This window comes from Capsicum annuum, chromosome 1 (genome assembly GCF_002878395.1).
Source record: "Capsicum annuum cultivar UCD-10X-F1 chromosome 1, UCD10Xv1.1, whole genome shotgun sequence".
NCBI lineage: Eukaryota > Viridiplantae > Streptophyta > Magnoliopsida > Solanales > Solanaceae > Capsicum > Capsicum annuum.
Window position 1 is genome coordinate 128,857,073 of NC_061111.1, and position 21,168 is coordinate 128,878,240.

The 21,168-nt window shown below is 34.2% G+C and overlaps 1 pseudogene; it reads right to left on the reverse strand.

The window, feature by feature from the left end:
- Positions 1-2,910, reverse strand: part of LOC107858112 — a 62,472-nt pseudogene extending 59,562 nt beyond the window's left edge.
- Positions 2,911-21,168: the final 18,258 nt, after the last annotated feature.

Genomic DNA, 21,168 nt, shown 5'->3' on the forward strand with positions numbered 1-21,168 from the left:
CTTGTTCATAAATAATTTCATTTAAAAAGGCACTTTTCACATCCATTTGAAATAATTTCAAACCTTTTAAGAATCATAAGAAAGTAAAATTCAAGTTGATTCTAACCTTACAACAGGTGCAAAAATTTCATCATAATCGACTCCCTCTGGTTGTGAGTAGCCTTGAGCGACTAGATGAGCTTTATTTCACACAACTTTAACTAACTTATCCATTTTGTTTTCGAAGAACCATTTGATTCCAATGATTAAAACATTAGAGCCTACAAATTATTTTTATCAAATTGCTCAAGTTCTTTTTATGTTGCTTTGACCCAATTGGCATCTTCTAAGGACTTATTGACTTTATTTGGCTCAAGTTGAGATATGAGGGCTATATTTGCATTTCTCTTATAAAGGCTCTTATTTTCATGCCTTCACTTGGATCACCAATAATGTACTTATTTAGGTAATAATATTTTATTCTTTATTCATTTGGAATATTTTCAACTGTAAATTGATCATTCGAAGAAGCAACTGGCTGATCAGTCTTTGTGATAGTTGACTTTGAGGTAGAGTCAGCTTCAGTGGAGGATGATTTATTTTTTTTACCTGTTCAATATCATCATCTATAGCACTAGCATTCTTCACGGTTACTATCATCATAAACAACATGTGTAGATTTTCAATGCAAAGAGTGCATTTATTAAAAACTCAATAAGATCTACTAAAATTGGAGTATACTATAAAAATACCTATATCACTTCATGGATCAAACTTACCAATGTTGTCCTTGCCCTTGTTATGAATAAAAAATTGGATCCAAATGTATGAAAGTAGCCAATGTTGGGTGTTTTATTGTTCCAAAGCTCATATGGAGTTTTCTTTAGAATTGCTCTAATGAGACACCTGTTCAAAGTATAAAAGGAAGTACCGATAACTTTCGCCCAGAATTTTTTAGGGTAGAGAGTGTTCACAAATCATGGTTTTAGCCATATCTTAAAGAGTTCCATTCTTCCTTTCAACCACACTATTTTGTTGAGCGATCGTGGAGCAGAGAAGCTATAAGTGTAACCTTGACTGTTACAAAAGATTTTAAAATCTTTGTTCTCAGATTCTCCTCTATTATTACTTCTAATAATAGAGATACAATAATATTTGTCTCTTTGAACCTTTTCACAAAAAACATCATAGTTTTTTAGAGTATCATTTTTGTTAGAGAGAAACATAACCCATGTAAGTCGAGAACAATCATTAATAATTACAAAAAAATATCTTTTCCACCGATGTTAGTAGTTCTAGTGGTACCAACTAAATCCATATAAAGTTGCTACAATGGTTTAGTAGCATAGATAATATATTTGACATAAAAAGAATTTCTAATTTTCATACCAAGTTGACAGTCATAACATATGTGAGTCTTTTTGAAGTCAAGCTTTGGGAGACCAGTTACAATTTTATGCTTGGCTAACTTTTCAATATGTATCATGTTTGCATGACCAATCTTGCTATGCCAAATCCAAGGATCTTTTGAGATAGAGGCAAGGCATTTATGTCCTTCTATCCATTTTTAGAGTTTAGAACATAGATTTCTATGTCTATTTCCAGCAAGAAGTTTTCTTCCAAATCTTTCAATTATATAACAATACTTTTTGAATCTTACTTCTAGACCAACATCACACAACTGACTAATGTTCAGTATTGTACTTCAAGCTTTTGACCAAATAAACATCAGTAATATCACATGAATTATTAAGGAAAATAGTATCAATACCTATTAATTTTCCTTTAGAGTTATCTCGAAAGCTAATGTCACCTCCATTAATGTCAGTTAATATTTCAAACAAGCTTTTATTTCAAGTTATGTGATTTAAGTATCCACTGTTAAGATACCACTTTCTTTTAGATTTAGAGTGGAGTTCTTGCAAAATATATATATCACTTATTTCTAGGTACCCAAGTATTCTCGGGTCCCTTATGGTTAGTTCTTAGATTTGTTGACTCAATTTTGGGTCTCCAAATACATTTGCCAAGATTTCTAGAGTGAAATTTGTAGTTGTAATATTTGTTACCAGGATTTCCATAGTAATAACAAGAAGTAGAGTATCGTTTAGTTGCTTTGTAATAGGTATTATAACTATGACTAGTTCCTTTAGTTGATTAACTTAGGTTAGTTGACTATTAAGATCTTTCACAACTATAATATCTGTTATTATGACTGTGATTGCTCTTTTTGGACAACTTACTAGAGTTAGTTGACCATGAGATCCTTCACAGCTATAAATCTATTATCACAATACTACTGCCAGATTTTTCAGTTGACTTAGTTGTATTAGTCAACTGCTTAGATCTAACAATACTGTGATTGGAAGATTTTTCAAAGCTACTAATTTTGATTGTTAATTCATCACCTTCTTCTTACAAAAAATCTTTTTCAATTTCATAAACTTCAAATTTAAGTTCATATTCTCTTATTTCTTATAATAAAGCCTATAGTTATTGTGATCTTTATTTAGATCGCCTATACAAGGTCCAGTGCATTTTGTAATTTAGAGCATTCGTTAGACGAGTTTGTCCTTACTTGACAAGATTCTCCAATTGCCATGAAACAAAAATCTCCAATGTAATCATTTTCATGGTCTGATTATTGATCAACCCAATAGCTAAAAGACTTTTGAGTTTCTTTAGAGGGTCATCTTCTAGCCTCTGGACAATCATAAGCAATATGACCATATCTACCTCAGTTGTAGCATTTACCTTCATACTTGTTGTAGTAGTATTTTGTTTTTCCTTTGAGTAATTTAGTTTTTCCTTTCTTTGATTTCTAGATATTGTGAAATTTTTAACAACTGTCCTTGTGACGAGAGCACGTTCACCTGCATCGAAGCTATCCTCATTTTTTTTCTTCTTCTTCACTATAGCTTTGAAGTCCATAATTTCTTATTTTTATCTTATTCTTGATCCTTCTTGTTTAGATGAGGTTTTTCAAAATGAGATATCCTCTGATTTTGTCACTGGTAATTTTGTTTAAGTTCATACTTTTAAGAGCCAGAACCTTAGAAATTCCTTTTAGGAGGCCAGCTTCAAGGAATCCTGGTGGTTTGATCTTCTACAGGATAGGTTTTCTGGCAGTTTGGAGTTCTCCCACAATTTTGCCAAACCTAGCAAATATTTCTTCAATGGAATCCCCATCTTTAATCTTGAAAAGTTCATAGTTATAGACCAATAAACTTAAAAGAGTCTGCTTGACCTTCTATGTTCCTTCATAGGTCACCTCTAATTTTTCCCACATTTCTTCCATAGTAGTTACACTACATGATATATTATCATATTTTCACCACTCATAGTATTATATAGCACATTTTTTCCTTTTATTTGATCTGAATAATTTTCATCTATTAATCAGTAGAGTGCTCAACAGAAGGAGTACTGTCAGTAGAAGCTTTACCATTTTTAGATTTTTTTTCATCCTTGTCTTGGCTGGTAGATACAAGTGGCATATCACCAAGTTTTATCAATTTCCAGAATTTAACATTATAGGAATTAATAAAGGGTTCAATCCTTATTTTCTAATTAGAAAATTGTTTTCCATTCAAATAAGGAGGTCTGGTTTGAGAGGTTCCTTCTAAGAGTAGAACACTAGAAACTATTTAAGTCATGATCTTTTCTCACTTGTTGTTGAACAAATAACTATAAGTCCTTACTCTGATACCAATTGAAAGAAGTGGGGAGGGGGGGAGGGCAAATACACTTTTTTAAATAGACAGTCTACTCGCTTGGACAGATAGTTAATTATGATACACAAAAGTACAGTTTAGAGAATAAAATACTGATTTGAAATAACTCCAGATTTTTATATTAGTTGGGATGTCTAGTACGTCTTACTCCAGTCCCCTTGGGCTGTAAGAGATTCTACTAGCTCTTTGTAAAATTAAATCAAAGTACAATGATTGAATCAAGCGTTTTGGCTATGACTCACACTCTTTTTATTTCTTTCTCACTTTGATACAATACCTCACCAACTATGTATTTCTCTTGTCCCTTTTTAAATACACAATAAACCTCAAGAGAATAAAATTATTGAATAAATTAGAGCAAAGATCAACAGAAGGATCAGACAAGTATGTCTTTTTCTTAATTTTTCATTGCTTAAATAGAAGTGATTAGACTACTATTAGCCATTGAAAAATCTTAAATAAAAGGAAACCCAAGAGAATTGCTCCTTGGAAATGGGATATGAGAATCCGATATCCAATTATAAAAATAGATCATATTAATGATCCTAAACTACTCGAAATTCCCTTCCATAGCAATAACAATGTATTTAATAGGAGATCAAGGCTTTGGTACTCCCGCAAGCTATAATTAATACATATTTCTTTTCCTTGTTGACTGGGTCTTGAAAGATCTTTCTTTTTTATTTTTGGACAAGAATATTTGATTCATTCCTTTTCATATTCCTGCAAAGAGGTCATACACTAAAATCACATATTATCACACAAAGTTTTCCAGAAGAAATTGGCAAGGAATCACGTACCTTGTATATTTTTCCAAAATTTATCATATTTTCTAGAAATTGCAAGATCCAGGAGCGTGGAAAGGTGGTTTTGGAATATAGATCCTTAGTGCATGAGTATGTCCTGCCATGCTGATGCAAGATTACATTTGAGGAAACAATGTCGACGTTAGTATCATTCTTAAAGGCACCAAACTAATGCACCACATTAATGGTATTTGATGGTTTGTATGTATGCACTTGCTATTGATTTTGGGCTACAATCCTGTGATCGTAGATGAGTTTTGTTGGAAGTACCAAGTTTTCTTGGCTTAACTTGTTCCCTAAGTTTAGAGACTCATTGTTCGCATACAATATCTAGTCGATCTGATTAGTGAAAGTTTTATGATGAAGCACCTAATTTATTTATATTCTCCATGGCTATTTTAGGGAAGATTTGTTCATTGATCTATAGGGGTAAGATGGGCACGATTACTAATACTGGGATGACTTCAATAAGGGTTGGTATAATAGATTTTTATCATCCCTATAGAGTGTTACAAACACCGATATATTCCCCTTTCTCGATTCATGGGTATTTGAGTACAAGACCCTTCAACTATCAATAAAACCTGACAAGTTTCATGGCATTCAAATAAATTTTTATGCCTTTTGATCTTGAAATAAAATTGCTAGATTATTAAATCAATGGGAAACCATTAGGGATGAGTTGTAAGACTTAGATAAGAGTTTTGGTCAAGATAAATGGTTGATGCACCACCTAATGAAGTCCCCACAATAACCCCCATGGCATGACAGATGAAAACTTTACAAAGCTAAAAGACCCCCAACTCCATGCTATGGGTGGTGTGCCATGACGTTGGTAGGCTGTATTGGGCCTCACGCCATGAGGCTGGCAGGCCGTGTTAGACTGAGCAATGAGGATTCTCCTGGAACAATGGGCCTCATGATATGAGGTTGCATGTTTCATATGAAATTTCCTTAACTCTATTTATTCTAAATATGTTTTAGTCATATACCTTTTTGAAAACCACTCTTTTTAAACTCAAAACATCCTATACAATCTCAACACTTAGTTACATCGATTAATATCCTCTTCTCCTCTCCCAAATTCTAACACTTATATTTTCAAGAAGAATAAAATCTAAGGTTTCTCATCAAAGCTTCTTCCTTAAGTTTCACCTCAATGTAAGGCTAACTTTTTAGTGCGGGAACTCCTTTTTTCCTTTCAATGAAGTTCAATTTAAGTTTGGTCAATGACTCAAGTTATAGTCTTATGATTTTGAATTCTTAAAGTCTAGTTCTTTATCTCTTGATGCAATTCCTTAAATTCATATGATCAATATTAGAAGATTTATAAATTCAAGTCATTCCTTGAACTCTTATTCCTATTTCATGTCCATCGTTTTGTTTTAAACCTTATGAACTTATCTTAAGATTCTTAAAGTTTATTTTGTACTTTTTTCGAACTTATCTTAAGATTCTTAAACCTTATGACCCGATTTCTCATGCCATAATGAAACCTACTGTAACCCACTAGTAGGTAAGCCAACATGCAGTACAGAACTATTAGTAATAGACTACCAATAGACAAGAAGGAGAAATGTGAAATAGATATAAGAAAATACTAAAATACATAAGATAGTCCTGAAACCTAGTGTAATCAGTACAAGGCTTCTAATGTAATAGGACTACAAGATAAAGTTCTTAGTGAATTTATTGATACAAACCATCCCTAAATACAACATAAAGACTAGTCTAGTACATAAGAGGGAGAATACTAATGCTTCAAATGCCAAGAGAGCTCACCCTACATATCTGAACCATAGCTTCTTTGCATGACGACACAATAATGAATAGAACCCATACTTTAATCTGCAGGCTGTAAAAGTGTAGTATGAGTACCAAACGTATGGTACTCAGTAGGCAACTATCAACTGACCTCCAAAGATAATGAAAATATAAATAACATACAAGAAGTAATATGATCTACACCTAAATGTCCAGGTACTAACATAATTAAGCTAAAGACGCAATAAGGATAAACTATCCTATTCTAGCCATACTTTAGGACTTAAGCACTATACTATATATATCAGGCCAATAAATAAATAATGAGTAGAAGAAAGATATACAATAATATACAAGGCTAAGTATGGAATATACAACATGAATAAATGAAGGGATGGATGGATATACGGTAATAACATAACTACATATGTGTATATATACACACACACATACATATATATATGTATGCATAAATAAGGCTAGCTCAAAGGTACAACCTAAAGTAGTCATACTAGTATCTTAAGGCCTCATAACCATAGTAGGAACTAGTGCTAACATAATTAGGGTCTCTAATCCATACATCTAAACATAAAATAATTATTCATAATAAAATAACTATAAAAGAAAGTAATCAGAATCATACCTCAAATCTAAGTACAAGTCCACTCATCAACTTGTCAAGAACTAACCATAGTAACAATAATACAATAAAGTAACTGACTAGTTCGGATAAACAATACCTAATTCGGGCCCCATAGCCCAGAAGGTCCAATCAGCATACACAACACAATACAATCAATACTCATCATTTATACCTATAAACCCCCTATAAGGCTAGTAGATATAGGAACATACTGGTGATAGGCAATGCACATACAAGGATAAATGCAAAGTATAAGCCAACTACCATAACCGATCCAAGTACCATAATGTAACCCAGTGTATACATCTCCAATAGCTCAATGAATCAAAAAGGTAGGACCTAAAATAACCTCTTTTATCCGTCATGATGGCTCATGGACAAAGGAGTTTCTATGGGGTTTTCACAGCCTGAACTGGGGACTAGATGTAATGGGCAATCCCAAGCCTAACTAGGATCGTGAACCACCCCTGGTACCCAAAAAAACCACCAAATGCATACCTTGAGTCAACTAAATTCCTAACATATAACAAGATAGCATGTTTACATATGTGGTGACTTTAGGATAAGTCTATAACCGAGACCAAATCAATCATATCTAACCACCCAATAACCAACCAAACTAATACAAAAACCATAAAACAAAAACATTTGTAATAATACAATGTATGTATACACTATAAATAGTCTATACCATACCCATGTCCACAGTTGTCCATACAAAGCCTCTAAACCAACCAAAGAGTACTCAGTCGGGACATGCCTCCGACCATAGTCAAAAACCAAAATCTATGAAATACAATGAATGTAATGTAAGCCATGACATGAAATATATGTCTTTCAAACTATAGAAGCTGGCCATTTCAATCCAACATCGATTGTACCCGAATCCAATCACTAAACAAAAGGAGGAGAGTGATCGATTCCTGCATAGCGTGGGTATACAACCGCAAGTATATGGGTTAGTGGGTGAACAATAGCATGCACTAAGACAAGAATAAAATAATTCCATTTACAAAGCCAAGTAAGAACAATCCACAATATATACGGGTTTAGCTCCCTCTGCTGAAAGACCCTAGTGCATGTAGCTGCACGACCAGGGAAGTATCCCATAGGATGACTATTACATTTCTCAATAGTGTGATATCATGAACATAGTCCACTAAGACCAATCCTCATATCCGCAAATTTGAGTTTCCAATTTTTGTCCCCCCCCCCCCCCCCCCCCCCCCGAGGCCACCACCTTCCATGGCTTTGTTGCACATATCACTATTGTTTCCTGATTAAAATCATTTTCCAAATAACCAACCAATACATTTACCATTTTATTAACTAAGGCCAATATTAGTGGTATCATCATAACACCCCTTAACTGCAAGTAATATCCTTAGCCAAACCATTTTCCAAGTAATATACATGTTCCCTATAAGCATAACCATTTAGAATTTAGCCTTTCCAAAATGTTTAAACCAATTTTGTTAATGTGTTCACGTGAGGGATATCCATGTATACCATAAGGTTTTCAAAATAGATCAACCATGACCACCAAAACCTTTACCTTTTAAGCTATTCCAAACCATTTTAGACCATGCCAAATATTTACAGCATTTATATAATTTATACCATGAAAACCATCCAAAATAATTTAGAGTTCCATTACCAAACCAAATCATGCAATACTTCCAATGCAAGTTCAATAATAGAGTAAAAATGTTCTTTAAGGTATTTTATCGAACATGTTGAGGGCATACCTTTACCAAGGCCAAAAATAATGGGTAAATTACCATAATTAAGTTTAATCAAGACTTATTAGTAAATCCATAACCATAAACCAACCATATATGCAACCATTACCAAAAATATGTAAAAACATAGATTAAACCAATACCAAAGCATACACATGAAGACTCCCAATAATGTTTCAAAATCCACCATTCATGATTCATAAACAAATGTTTAAAACATAATACTCATCACTTTAATTTGAAATAACAATGAGGAAGGAGTACATTTATTATAAAAGAAGATTCTATTGAGAAACATGACTCTAGAGCCCTTTTGAAGAGCACACAAGAAACCCTAGCCTCCGATCTTCCAAGAGTGAGTTTGAGAGAGTATTTGATCTATTATGATCCCTTAATAATTATTATGGAAGGCCATATAGGGTCATATAACATGATAACACAAGGATTTAGGAGGATGAAATGTCCAAACTACCCTTAACTTAATAATTAAAACAAGCCATGCCCAGGGGTACGACTCCACCTTACTATCTGTATCCTAGGGTACGAGTAGTACCCCAATTCATATGCAAGGATTTACAAGACATTTCCTACTGATTTCTATATGACTCAAACCTCACCACTCATACCTAAGGGTACAAGTGACACCCCTAATCATACCCACTACTCGTATGTTGGACAAATTCCACAAGATAACCCAAACATGCACCATAAAATTTGCCTTTCACTAATCGTATGTTCCTATATGACTCTTATCCTTATGAGTCATATCTTGTGTAGTATCCAAGACTCTCATACTTTCTATGGTCTGACCGAACCCTCAATATAACCCCCAACTCATATCCAATGGGTACAAGTGGTATCTTTGTATCGTACCAAGCCTAGTGAGTCCAAAACTTGGGAAATTTTGCAAGGGTCAAAGACTTAGGATATTTAAGTCTCCCCCACCAGGATTATTCATCATTTATTGATGGTTAAGGGTAAGAACAAGAATGAGTTAAGCCCCACATTGTTTGGGCTAGGATTCAAACCTTCGCTCCTATGCATATAGACCCAAACCCAATGATTCTTTGTAATATATGTTTGATGATAATTCATATAGGGTGGTAATACAATTTGATATGAATTTACATCACAAATATCTCCTAACTTAAAGAAGAGTTGTGAACGTTTCTTCGATTAAGTTTTAGTGAATATCTCAACTTAGGTTAACTTACATTGACCATAACTTCTTTGTTATATATCTGCTTAGAGGTCCTACTATATACCAAATTAAAGATATTTGAGCCCTTTTTCCAATGAAATTGGTTTCACCTTAATCTGATATCGGAGTAGAAAGTTATGCTCATTTTACTTTGAAGTATCTATCAGTCAACCAACTGACGACTACGCTGATAAGCCGTCACTTAGGTGATGACGAAGTTGATGATCCATCAACTAAGTGATGACCCATCAGCTCTAGTCCTTATCCTAGGATAGTAAAGGGTAAATTCTAGCATAAAAATAACGACTAGGTGATGAGCCGTCACTTAAGTGACGGGTTGTTAACCTTGGCCATCAACTGAAGATTTCTACAATTTTCTTTGGTTTCTTTAGGGGTATTTTGGTATTTTTCTTACCTCAAATCCCACCCCCATGAATTAAATCATGCATTAAATCCTATTAACTGATAAAATATTAGTTTTTAATCTCTCATAATCCTCTCCACTCTCAAGAACGAGGAGAAATTAGAGTTTTATTCAAGGAAAGAATTCAAGCCTTTGAATCCAAGATTTCCCAAAAATAGTCTCAAGATTAGTGTTTCTCCCCAAGCTTCCAAGAACATAAAATTCAATTCATCCTTTTCAAGAAAAAAATCAAGAATTAAGTTCCCTAATCCAAGAATCACAAGGAAGTTTTTAAGATCATCTCCTAAGGTTTCAAAGTCAAGTTCTTTCCATTAAATCAAGTCTATTAAGGTATGTGGGGTATATGAACAAGGATCATCTTTCATCCTTGTGCCCAAAACTTGTTTTTAAAGATGAATTTATATGAGTTTTAATTTAGGGTTCATACCCAATTATCATTATTTGAAGATTATGATGTAACAAGTAATTTAAATATTGAATTACATGTCTATTTTCACATCTTTATGCATGTGATATGATTTTAAAGATTTCCAATTGAGTTTAAGCATGATATTGTGAGTTTGATTTCATTACTTTGATATTATTGAAGTATTTCAAGAAGTATATTGAGCATGACATTTTTCTATGAGTTTTCATGAGTTTAAAATATGGGCTCTAAAGCCCTAAGTTTGAAATGTTGATATCTCAAGAAGATTATGATTTTGAGTCTCTCCTATGAATTATTTACCAAGATTTAAGAAAAAAACTTGATCTATTGATCTGAACCTAAGATAAGGAATCCACATTGTTCATGCAGTTTAAGATTTAAAGAAGAGAAGCATAATTGGTTTTCATTACAATCCCTTGTGCTATTTTAAGGTGTATTTCTTAAAGTTCTGAGCAAAAGGATGAGAGTATTATTTAGCACCGAGTTGGGTATGATTCTAAGGTATCATACCCCAAAACTATGTGCCACTGTAGAATTGAGATTAAGTGCCTATAGTGGGCTAAGATAGTGATCACTTAAGATAAGGTTATACTCCTTGGAACTAGTTTGACACCTCTCTCCAATGTGAGGTTTTCCCCTTAAGGGAACATAATGTGGACATCATGATGGCTCACATGTTGTATGTCGGTTAGAAGAACCTCTCAAAGTTCTTAAACTCTAAGTTCTAACAAAAAAAATAATAGAAAAGCTTTTAGAAACTAAGTGTAAAGGCTCGCGATTTTGTTTAGATATTATTTTACATAAGACATTATCTATGAGATTTATAGCTATTAGTGATCAGATGATAAAGGTAAGTCCTTTTACACTTAGCCTAAATGATTTGAAAATAGACTTGACTTCAGACCTACTTATTCCACTAATAGAAAGAGTAAACGTACAACTTTTAGAACTAATTGTTATGGCTCAAAAGATTTATTCAGTATGCTTTATTATTCATGATTTTTATCTTTTAGTTATTCAAGCCAATGTGAGTTATTTACACTTAGCATGCATTCTATAGAAGTTATATGCATAACTAGTTACAGTTTACTTACGCATTCACCCCCCACATGCTTAGTATATTCCAAAAGTACTGATTCACATATATGTCTATGTGTTACACTGTCTCATAATGTAGGCACAAATTGTAGCGCAACTCATCATATTTAGACAGCTTGTAGTTTCTAGTCAGCGGGTGATGAGTCCTTTTGATTCAAGGGCTCGAGTCTGTCATATAGTTTGAGTAGTATTTTATTTTTCTTTATTCAGTCGTATTGATTCGGGATAGCTGGGGTTCATGTCCCAGCTACCTATAGTCAATACTAGTAGAGGCTTCATAAACAATCAGTAGAGTTAATGTATTAGGTTTTCAATTTTTGTTTTGTGTAAAGCAGAGTTGTAACCATTTTAGTAGTTTGTTTTGAAAACGTTAAGCTAAAGATTTATCTACTACTTATTTCATTTCGTACTTATGCATTTTATTCAGTTGCTCATAAGTTATGCTAGTACAAGGGTTATCTTGGGATCACTTGTGGTCCCAAGCAGTGTGTGACAACTAAGGTGTAGCCTCAGGTCATTACAAACTTGGTATCTGAGCTCAGATTTCAAGTGCCCTAGGGTGTCTATGAAGCTGTGTGTAGTAGATTCTTCTGAAACCGTATAGAGACGTCTGTACTTTTCTTCACAAGGCTACAAGGTATTTAAGACATGTTTCCCTTCTTTGTGCTCTAGATTGTGATATAAAGTTGTTCTCTCAAAAACATCTTTCAATTAGTGTGTTACTCCATGGTTATCCATCTATGTCATATTATTGAGATAACATAATTAGTAAGTTCCAATTCCTCCCGATATAACGCTCTTAAATTTACTATTAGTAACTTCAAGAGTCATATAAGGGGCTCGAGAGGAGCTTGCTAATGTGTTACAAGTTCCTCAAGTTGAAAGTTATGTTCTCATCCTCATGATTTATTTCGTTTAGACAGAGTGAGATATATATTCAGACTTCTCTTTATTTCTTTAATACACATAGTTCTCATAAGAGGAGATAGTATGAACCTAGATTGTTAAAGAGAGTTTGTGATCAAGGGATAGTGAAAACCTAGAGTGTTATGATAAGTAGTAAAACTTTATTAAAGTTGGAAGTATGGTTTTAGAAGTGTAATGACAAGAAAGGTGGTAAGGGTGAGTTATTAAATGTATATAACAGAATTTTCTCGTATGATTGAGTTATTAGTGAAGTGATATATCCTTGTGTGTTAGTTTAGTGAAAGGTAGAGAAGGAGTTATTAGTTAAGGTAAATTATTGTTTGCTTGAAGTATGAAAAGATTTATTGATGGTATTTATTATGTTAGAAAAGTATAGGTTATTGATGAAAGTATTGGGAGGTTGAGTATTATGAATTTAGGCTTATAGAGCTAAGAAAGATATTTAGGTATATAGATGGGTAAATAGTCATAATGGGTATAAGAAGGACACATTAATAGATTTTAATAAGGTATGTCATAGGATTATGATTGATTGTCGTTGTTATGAGGTTCTAGTGTACTAGTGTTTCTTGATGCTTTATTTTATAGCTTTCAAGTGAGAATAGTATGTGAGGTTGGGTTGTAAATCATGTTTAGCACTAGATGTTAAGTTTGAACAGTGGATGATCATCATGGTGGAAATAATGATTGTGTAGTTAGTGATGCTAGTTATATAGAAGTGATTTAGTAGGCTTGAACAGTGTATGCAAGAGTGTAAGTTCATGTATTTGTAATTAAATATGATATAGAGGTGTGCCCAAGGTGATATGGATCTACATTATTTTGAAAGTTTACTAAGTATTGTGTATGGTTAATAGTACCCTTGAGTGGTTAAGTGGGAGAAGGCTAGCTATAGCTACATGGTGTTCGTAGTAGATAAGTTGAGGAGTTATGGATAGTTGGTGGTGAGTCTTTTAAGTATGATTTTGATTCTTACGGTTTGGGAAGGATATCAAAATTTTGAGATGCGATCTTGGTAGGCTATGATTATGTGTTTAGTGAGGCAAGTATGTTTGTCAAGTTATTAGAGTGTAAGTATATAGGGATGATTATTGAATCTAAAGGAAGTTAATAGTGGTATGTACTAGGAGAGTGACCAAGAATGAAGTTTGTATGGTTCATTAAAGGTTTGAGTTGAGCTAATAGAAATAAGAGTTGAAGCTCTAGATGGTGTGTACTCAGGGTATAGTGATACTCATGAAGATTCTAAGCAAGTAAGTTTTCAAGTTATTACATGATGATTTTTGGGGCTAGAAATCCAAGAGTTGAATCTCAAAAGGAGGTAGTAGCAGTCGGTATTACAAATAGTCTTTTAGGGTAAGTTTAATTTTTTATGTGTATTTTTATACCTCAGACTCTAGATTAAGGTAATTTTAGTTTAGATTATAGTTTAGTAAAAGGCCCCATAGACTTAGAGTGATGGCTTAAAGATAAGGGGGAGATGGTAGAATGAGTAACCAAGTTCAGCCTCCATATTCTAGTAGTGATGCTAGTGCAGTGTAGAAAAGCAATAAAGGAGGATGATGTCCGACCCATTCTCATCTCAGTACAAAGTCTTATACTTCAGTTATCACGATATCTACTCATGCCTTACGTGTCAGCTCCATGACCACAGTTCATATTTATGTATCTTATAGAAAAATCATGTATGCTTCAATATCCCAGTATAAGGAACTCCAGTTCACTCATTAGTCGGAGTCATAATCTTTAAATTATAAACTCCAAATCCAAGTCATGCAGCTCATGACTCATGTACTTATGCTTTATAGTATGTTCAGTTTTAGTACTTATGCAATACTCTTAATGATCAGAAAAATTCAGATTTACATTCTATATGTCCTCAGTTTGGATCTCTTTAATGAATCCATGCCTTTGACATTCTATTCCTCAGGCCTCAGCTAAGAGTCAACGTTAAGTATAGTATTCTTTCGTTCTTTAGGTCCTCATGTATTAGCCCTTCAGTGACCTCATATTATGTTAAGCTAGTGATGATGAAAATGGATAAGCAATGGTTTAGATGAGAGGGAGTTGATGACCCTCATTATGAAAGATTATTTATGTTTTTCTATCTAAGGCCAGAGAATGAAGAAATATTGAGGTAAATCTTTGGTATATGTCATAGTTAGTTGAGAATTCTGGGTATGTCTTCTTAATGCATAGTGCAAGAAAGTTGTTATTGATAGAGGTTTAGAGAATATAAAAAGTGTTGCGAAGCTTGAAAATAAGAAGTTCCTCTGCCTAAGTCCTAGTAATTCTATCCTAACTTATGAGTTATATGTCTATGTCCCATGTTACAGAGTTATAGCCATGTTACAATTCCTTATTCAAACATATCATTCAGATCATGCCCAAGAATTCTTTGCTCCCTAATGTTATTAAAACTTATTAGAAATAGCTTTGAAGAAATACTCTAGTTGAGTATAAGCTTTCAGTAGGATTCAGTCCACATAGCCTGTAGTCTAGTTTAGCAATCAAGCAGATAAGTGCCCATAGATTTCCAACTCTCCATTTAGTATTACAACCTAAAGTTTCATGAGTAAGGTCATTCCTAAGGTAAAATGTTTTCATTCATGTAAATTATGAATTAAGCTCATTTCATGCATCATGCATCAGTTTCAGATGCAGATATTTAGTCATGATCCAGTTCATAAGTGTTCACTGAATGATCTTAGTTTTCCAAGTATTCCAGCTCAGACAGTGTAATACCAATTGTATGATATTAGTCTTGTTGTCTCATAATTCATGCTTACAATTTATCACTTCACAGTTATATATGTATGATTGTATCATGAACCCTTCAAAGGAATTCTAAACTCTTAGCATGAATCAGTTCCTTATAGTAAATAAAGGCAAGTCAGCTCAGAAATTAGTTTCATGATGAAGGTTTTATTATTTCAACTCAGTTATATCCTTTTGTAGAAGACATATTTTTTTCACATTACTCCATACCTATAATGCTTCAACAAGTTCCTACCAATCATTTGATGATGAGTGATTCTAAGGGGGAGATAATGTAACACCCCGCATTTTTTGGGCTAGAATTCAAACCGTCGCTCCTATGCATTTAGACCCGAACCTAATGGTTCCTTGTTAATATATGTGTGATGATCAATTATATAGAGTTGGAATACCTTTGGATATAAATTAAGGTCACAAATATCTCCTAACTCAAAGATGAGTTGAGAACATTTCTATCAATTTAGTTTTAGTGAATGTCTCAACTTGGGACAATTTCATCGACCATAATTAGAAGTCCTACTATATACCAAAAGAAATATCTTTGAGTCTCTTTCCAACGAAACTGGTTTCACCTTAATCTTATATCAGAGTAGAAAGTTATGCTCATTTTACTTCGAAGTATCGATCTGTCAACTATGTGACGACTATGCTGATAAGCCGTCACTTAGGTGACCACGAAGTTGATGAGCCGTCAACTAAGTGATAACCCATCAGCTCTAGTGATAAACCTAGGATAGTGGAGGGTAAATTCAAACCTGAAAGAGATGACTTAGGTGACGAGCCATCCCCTAAGTGATGGGCCATGAACCTTGGTCGTCAACTAAAGATTTCTGCAAGTTTCTTTGGTTTCTTTAGGGACATTTTGGTATTTTCCTCACCTCAAACCCCACCTCCACGACTTAAATCATGCATTAAACCCTATTAAATGATAAAACATTAGTTTATCATCATTCACAATCCTCTCCACTCTTAAGAACAAGGAGAAATTAAGGTTTCCTTCAAGGCAAGAATTCAAGCCTTTCAATCCAAGATTTCCCAAGAAAAGTCTCAAGATTAGGGTTTGTCCCCAAGAACCCAACAACAACAACAACAACAACATACCCAGTGTATTCCTACCTAGTGGGGTCTAGGGAGGGTAAAGTGTATGTAGTCCATACCAATACCTCAGGTGAAGTAGAGAGGTTGTTTCCAATAGACCCCCGGCTTACAATCAATAACAATATAACAAACACAATACATAAATGCATATAAACTTGTACAGTATGCAAAATAAACTAACAACACTAGCCCCAAGATAATACTAAAACTATAAACCTGAAACCATCGACAACACTCAACACCTATGAACAAGAAAATTCAGACACAAATGCAGAACACTCCACTGCTGTCACCGAAACCGAAACCCTTCCACCCCTTAACCCTCTAACCTAATCCACATAATCCACACCTTTATATTAAGGGTTATGTCCTCCATAAGTTATAACTACTCTATATCATGTATAATCACCTCCCTCTAATATTTCTTTGGCCTGTCTCTCCCTTGCCTAAAACTATCTATAGCCAGTGTCTTACACCTTCGCATTAGTGCATCAACACCCCTCCTCACCACGTGCCCGAACCAACGTAACCTTACTTCTCACATCTTATCCTCTACCAAATCCACTCCTACCCTTTCCTAAATAACCTTATTCCTCACCCTATCCTTCCTGGTCTGACCACACATCCACCGCAACAACCTCAACTCCATCACCTTTAACTTTTGAATAGGGGATTTTTTAACTGGCCAATACTCTACTCCATACAACATAGTCGGTCAGACTGACACTCTGTAGAACTTACCTTTAAGCTTTGGCGGCAACTTCTTATCACATAAAAATCCTAAAGCAAGCCTCTATTTCAATGTCCCTTCCCTAATACGATACGTGACATCCTCGTCAATCTCACCATCGCCCTGAATCATAGATCCTAGATACTTAAAAATCTCCCTTTTCTGAATAGCCTAAGAATCCAAATTCACAACCACATCATTCTCTTATGACACATCAGTAAACTTAAACTCCAAGTACTCTGTCTTGGTCCTGCTCAATCAAAAATCTTTAGACTCAAGAAGTTGTCTCCAAATCTCCAATTTATTATTAACTCCTCCTCGAGTCTCATCAATCAATACCATATTATCTGCAAATAGCATACACTAAGGCACCCCTCCATGAATATGTCCATCAAAAATCCATCACCAATGCAAATAAAAAAGGGCTTAGAGCCGGTCTATGATGCAAACCTATCAAAACTGGAAAGTTCTATGAATCTCCACCTACCATCCTTACACTAGTCTTCACGCCATCATACATGTCCTGAATCTAACTAATATACACTACAAGTATCCTTCTATACTCCAAGCACCTCCATAGAATCTTCCTAGGCACTCTATCATATGCCTTCTCAAGATCAATAAACACTATATGCAAGTCCTTCTTCCACTCCCAAAATTGCTCCACTAATCTTCTCACAAGGTGAATGGCCTCAGTAGTCGAGCAACCTGGCATGAAACTGAACTGATTCTCAGAGATAGTCATAATGATTCTTAGTCTCAACTCTACCACCCATTCCCAAACCTTTATAGTATGACTCAACAACTTAATACCTCTATAGTTGTTGCAACTCTCTATGTCTCCCTTGTTCTTATATAAAGGAATCATTATACTCCACCTCCATGCTCCAGGCATCTTTGCCACCCTAAAAATAATGTTAGACAACTTTGTCAACCACTCTAAACCTGCCCCACCAGTGCTCTTCCAAAAATCAACTGGAATTTCGTCTTGCCCTGTTGCTCTACCCCAACTCATCCTATGAATATCCCCTTGACCTCGTCAACCTCAACCACCCAAGAACATAAAATTCAGTTCATTCTCTTCAAGAAAGAAACCAAGAATTAAGTTCCCAAATATAAAAAACTCAAGAAAACTTTCAAGATAATCTCCTAGGGTTCTAAAGTCAAGTTCTCTATATCAAATCAAATCTATTAAGGTATGTGGGGTTTATGGACAAGGATCCTCTTTAATCCTTGTGCCCAAAACTAGTTTTTTGAAGATGAATTTATATGAGTTTCAATTTAGGGTTCACACCCAATTATCATTATTTAAAGATTATGATGTTACAAGCAATTTAAATGTTGAATTGCATGTCTATTTTCACATCTTTATGTGTATGATATGATTTTACGAATTTTTAATTTAGTTTTAAGCATGATATTGTGATTTTAATTTCATTACTTTGATATTGTTGAAGTATTTCTAGAAGTATATTGTTCATGACATTTTGCTATGAGTTTGCACGAGTTTCAAATATGGGCTTTAAACCCCTAAGTTTGAAGTTTTGATATTTTAAAAAGATTATGATTTTAAGTCTCTCTTATGAATTGTTTACTAAGATTTAAGAAAGAAACCTGTTCTTTTGATCCAAAGCTAAGATAAGGAATCCACATTGTTCATACAGTTTGAGATTTAAAGAAGAGAAGAATAATTGGTTTTCATTACAAACCCTTGTGCTATTTTAAGGTGGATTTCCTAAAGTTTTGAGCAAAAGAATGGGAGAAGTATTTAGAACCGATTTAGGTATGATTCCAAGGTCTCATACCCTAGAACTATGTGCCATCGTAAATTGAGATTAATTGCCCATAGTGGGAAAATATAGCGATCACTTAAGATAAGGTCATACTCTTTGGTAAGAGTCTAACACCTCTCCCTAACATGCGGTTTTCCCCTTAGGGGAACATGATGTTGGACATCATAACAGCTCATATGGTGTATGTCGGTTAGAAGAACCTTCCAAAGTTCCTAAACTCTAAGTTCTAATAGAAAAGAGTAAAAGAAAAGCTTTTAGAAACTAAGTGTAAAGGCTCACGATTTTATTCAGACATTGTTTTACATAAGACATTAGCTATGAGATTTACAGCTTTTAGTCTACAAATGATAAAGGTGAGTCCTTTTACACTTAGACTGCATGATTAGAAAACAGACTTGACTTCAGTCCTATTTATTCTACTAATAGAAAGAGTAAAAGTTCAACTTTTAGAACTAAGTGCTATGGCTCATAAGATTTATTCAGTAGGCTTTATTATTCATGATTCATGATTTTTAGCTTTCAATTATTCAAGCCAATTTGAGTCAGTTACACTTAGCATGCATTTTATAGAAGTTATATGCAAAATTAGTTCCATTTTTTACTTATGAATTCACCCCCACATGCTTAGTACATTCCAAAAGTATTGATCCACATATATGACTATGTGCTACATTGTCTCATAATATAGGTACGAGTTGTAGTGTGCTCATTATATTCAGACAGCTTGTAGTTTCCAATCAGCGGGTGATGAGTCCTTTTGATTCAAGGGATAGATTATGTCATATAGTTTGAATAGTATTTTATTTTTCTTTATTCAATCATATTGATTCGGGATAGATGGGGGTCATTTCCCGGCTACCTATAGTCAATACTACTAGAGGCATCATAGACAGTCAGTAGAGTTAATGTATTGGGTTTTTAATTTTGGGTTTGTATAAAGAAGAGTTGTAATCATTTTAGTAGTTTGTTTTGACGATGTTAATCTAAAGATTTATCTTCCACTTATTTTGTTTCAGACTTATGTATATTATTCAGTTGCTCATGAGTTATGCTAGTACAAGGGTTATCTTGGGATCACTCTCAAGCATCGTGTTACGACAAGGGGTAGAATTAGGTCGTTACAATGATCTATCCATCAAAAGATCTATCACCCTCTGTAATACCACGTACTTTTTCCTAGCTTGAAATCGTCTATGAATCCATTTTTGTACATATGGTATTCCTAAGATTTTCACTTTTTCTCATGTGGGAAAATAAGTTAGATTTTCAACAATACCAATTTCATCCAAATCTGGTATCAGACGAGGAAGTTATGGCTATTTTTTAGAGAGCAGTCTGAATCGCCCAGTACGATGGCCAGTTCGACGGACCATCGACCCAGCGATAGACCATCGCACCCCACTGTTATTTCAAGATAGTAAGTCAACTCTATAGCTGAGTATGGCAGAGAGGTCCGACAAACCGTCGCACCCCACCGTCGCACCTAGGCAGTAAACTCCAATTCTGGTCCCAGTGCGATGGTCAATCCGATGGACTGTCGACCCAGCCACGGACCATCGCACCCCACTATTATTTTTTTAATAGGGGATTTTTAGTCTTTCACCACCCGTTTATATACCTAGTAATAACCGACTAAAGCTCACAAATTCGTTAGCCAACTAAAACATTAAAATTAGGGGTTTTCTTTCTAAGATTAATCGAAAGAACAAAATCCAAATCTTCTTTACGAACTAAGAGATTCAAATTATTCAAGTTCAAGAAATTCAAAAAAACTCATTACCAGGTATGCATAGTCTTCATTCATGGACTCCTTTCATCCATGGAGCCCAAGAATCTCTTTTCTAAGATAATGTGTATGAATTTCATGTTGGATTTGCTTTTGTTCATATTGATAATGACCAATTGAATTCTATTCCATGTTTTAGTGATAAAATTTTAATGGAAATTTATTATTATAGGTGTAGCTTCAAGTGAATCCATGATTAAACCCTTGAATGGTGAAATTAGAGATGAATCATGATGTT